General features: G+C 43.2%; 1 pseudogene; it reads left to right on the top strand.

Moving 5' to 3' along the window:
* Nucleotides 1–613: 613 nt before the first annotated feature.
* On the top strand, nt 614–731 carry LOC126485395 (5S ribosomal RNA; annotated as a pseudogene).
* Nucleotides 732–3997: the final 3266 nt, after the last annotated feature.

The following is a 3997-nucleotide window of genomic DNA, read 5'->3' as shown; positions in this document are numbered from 1 at the left end:
ACATACGTGATGCGATCAAGACTGAATTTTAAAACGAATTTTTTTTTAAATTTTTTGATCGCTGCTCCAAAAATGTTTATTATAATGATTAATAAGAATAGAAAAGAGTTGGAGCTTGCACTCAAAAATAACGCAGAGATCTTCGTACCCAAAACCGGATGCATTAGTGGGTATCAAATATAATTTGAGGTAAAGAAACATAGATCCTTTCGGGTATCCCCTTATGCCATGCCATGGTCATACCGGGAAAGGGTTCTAAGTGAACTACGAAGAATGGAGGACGAAGGTGTAATTGAGGCCGCGAGACCTGAGTACAATGTCCACTACGCATAGTAGACAAAAAAGACGGTGGACTTCGACGTGTTAGACTCACGGCAAATAAATACCATTATTGTGCCAGAGACGGATCGCCCTGAAAGGCTTGAGGAGCTGCTTCAAAGATTTCCCGGGGTTTCGATGTTTTCCTCGCTTGATCTGTGCTCCTCGAGCTTTTGGCAGACAGAGCTCGATCCTGACTGCGGAAAATACACGGCAGTTATTGCCTCCGGAAGGTGGTTTCAATTCAAAAGACTCCCTTTTGGATTGAATATATCTTCATCTGCATTTATCAGGAGGCAACGGCCTTGCCGCAGGGGATACACCGGTTCTCGTCAGATCACCGAAGTTAAGCGCTGTCGGGCGTGGCCGGCACTTGGATGGGTGACCATCCGGGCCGTCATGCGCTGTTGCCATTTTTCGGGGTGCACTCAGCCTCGTGATGCCAATTGAGGAGCTACTCGACCGAATAGTAGCGGCTCCGGTCAAAGAAAACCATCATAACGACTGGGAGAGCGGTGTGCTGACCACACGCCCCTCCTTTCCGCATCCTCAGCTGAGGATGACACGGCAGTCGGATGGTCCCGATGGGCCACTTGTGGCCTGACGACAGAGTGCTATATTTATCAGGGGTTTTAGCAAAACATTGAGTGAACAGTCAAACGAGAAGCCCACTTGTTATGTAGACGATATACTTATAGCAGAAATGACCTGGGAGAGATATAACAAACTCTTAGACGAAGTGTTAAGCAGTTTGAAAAGATATCGGATGACCGTAAACATTGAGAAGTCTTGTTTTTGGAGCAGTAGAGTCAGTTTCTGGGACACGTGATAACAGGAGAAGGGATTAGTCCCGACCCAGAGAAGATGCCAGCAGTTGCAGAGTTTACCACTCCTACAACCAAAAAACAACAGAGAGGGTTTCTCGGAATAATACATTTCTGTATGAAGTCTATGTGGAAACATTAGCAAGTCCCCGACTCTGCCAGTTACCAGGAAAAGCAACACCCTGGATGTGGTATGAGTGAGCAGAACGAGAATTTAATAATTTGAAGGCGGCACTCGTCAATGCTCCTATTTTATCACATCCTGACTTATCATAAGATTTTTGTGTGGCCACTGACAGTGCGAAGACCGGTCTGGGAGTCATGGTGTTTCAGGAGTTTGAACAACATGGCAAATTAGTATACAGAACAATCGCCTTTGGTAGTAGGGTACTATGCAAAAGTAAAAGAAATTACTCTGCTACCGAACTTTAAACCCTTGCAGTAGTATGGGCATTTATTAAGTTCTGATACTTTCTGTTCCGTACAAAAACAAAAGTCTGTACGGATCATAGGGCCCTAGAGTTTCTCCTAACCACCAACCTTACGCATGGAAGACTAGCGAGATGAGTAGCTGTGCTTCAGGAACACCAGTTTTCAGCGGTCAATGTACCTCCTGATGGCTAGAGGACAAATGTAAGGATGTAGAGGCTTATCTCACTAGGGGTAAGATATACACTGCCTACAGGAAAATTAAAGAGACCTTTGGAGAAAAGAGAGCCACTCGTACGAATATCAAGAGCTCAGGTGGAAACCCAGTCCTAAGCAAAGAAGGGAAAGCAGAAAGGTGGAAGGAGTATATAGAGGGTCTATATAAGGGCAATGTACTTGAGGACAATATTATGGAAGTGGAAGAGGATGAAGATGAAGATGAAATGGGAGATACGATACTGCGTGAACAGTTTGACAGAGCACTGAAAGACCTGAGTCAAAACACGGCCCCGGGAGTAGACAACATTCCATTAGAACTACTGACCGCCTTGGGAGAGCCAGTCCTGCCAAAACTCTACCATCTGGCGAGCAAGATGTATGAGACAGGCGAAATATCCTCAGACTTCAAGAAGATAATAACAATTCCAATCCCAAAGAAAGAAGGTGTTGACAGATGTGAAAATTACCGAACTATCAGTTTAATAAATCACAGCTGCAAAATAATAACACGAATTCTTTACAGACGAATGGAGAAACTTGTAGAAGCCGACCTCGGGGAAGATCAGTTTGGATTCCGTAGAAATGTTGGAACACGTGAGGCAATACTGACCATACGACTTATCTTAGAAGAAAGATTAAGAAAAGACAAACCTACGTTTTTAGCATTTGTAGACTTAGAGAAAGCTTTTGACAATGTTGACTGGAATACCCCCTTTCAAATTCTGAAGGTGGCAGGGGTAAAATACAGGGAGCGAAATGCTATTTACAATTTGTTCAGAAACCAGATGGCAGTTACAAGAGCCGAGGGATATGAAAGGGAAACAGTGGTTGGGAAGGGAGTGACACTGGGTTGTAGCCTCTCCCCGGTGTTATTCAATCTGTATATTGAGCGAGCAGTGAAGGAAACAAAAGAAAAATGCGGAGTAGGTATTAAAATCCATGCAGAAGAAATAAAAACTTTGAGGTTCGCCGATGACATCGTAATTCTGTCAGTGACAGCAAAGGACATGGAAGAGCAGTTGAACGGAATGGACAGTGTCTTGAAAGGAGGATATAAGATGAACATCAACAAAAGCAAAACGAGGATAATGGTATGTAGTCAAATTAAGTCGGGTGATGCTGAGGGAATTAGATTAGAAAATGAGACACTTAAAGTAGTAAAAGAGTTTTGCTATTTGGGGAGCAAAATAAGTGATGATGGTCGAAGTAGAGGAGATATATAAATGTAGACTGGCAATGGCAAGGAAAGCGTTTCTGAAGAAGAGAAATTTGTTAACATCGAGTATAGATTTAAGTGTCAGGAAGTTGCTTCTGAAAGTATTTGTATGGAGTGTAGCCATGTATGGAAGTGAAACATGGACGATAAATAGTTTGGACAAGAAGAGAATAGAAGCTTTCGAAATGTGGTGCTACAGAAGAATGCTGAAGATTAGATGGGTTGATCACATAACTAATGAGGAGGTATTGAATAGAATTGGGGAGAAGAGGAGCTTGTGGCACAACTTGACAAGAAGAAGGGAGCGGTTGGCAGGACATGTTCTGAGGCATCAAGGGATCACCAATTTAGCATTGGAGGGCAGCGTGGAGGGTAAGAATCGTAGAGGGAGACCAAGAGATGAATACACTAAGCAGATTCAGAAGGATATAGGTTGCAGTAAGTACTGGGAGATGAAGAAGCTTGCACAGGATACGGTAGCATGGAGAGCTGCATCAAACCAGTCTCCGGACTAAAGACCACAGCAACAACAACATGTACTTTCTCTCACAAACGTCATAACTGACGCCCTGTCCCGCTCACGTACTGGTATAACAGAAGAGACGGCTGAAGCATTAGAGCAAGAGCACTTTTCGTTGTTCTGCCGCAAAGTCGTGGCATTTGAAAACTTCGTTACTAGTACGATTTGAGATATCCAGAATGAGCTGGACCAGGACCCAGATTTAGTCAAAATAAAAAGTAATGGAAGGATCGAACGCAGGCCTGCTTAAGACTGCACTACTTCTTGAGAAAAGGGATTCTGTTTTATAGGGCAAACTTTAATGATTCGCTGTGGGTAGTGTGCATACCAAATGAGTTAATAAATAAGCTTATATGGTATACACACCTAAGTTACGCACATTTCGGTCCACGAAAATGTTATATGAAAATGAGGATAAAAACATGGAGAACGCATACGGAAAGTACTACCCATCTGTAAAAACTGCCAAAA

Source organism: Schistocerca serialis, chromosome 6 (genome assembly GCF_023864345.2).
Source record: "Schistocerca serialis cubense isolate TAMUIC-IGC-003099 chromosome 6, iqSchSeri2.2, whole genome shotgun sequence".
NCBI classification, from domain to species: domain Eukaryota; kingdom Metazoa; phylum Arthropoda; class Insecta; order Orthoptera; family Acrididae; genus Schistocerca; species Schistocerca serialis.
This window is presented reverse-complemented; position numbering and strand designations above follow the sequence as displayed.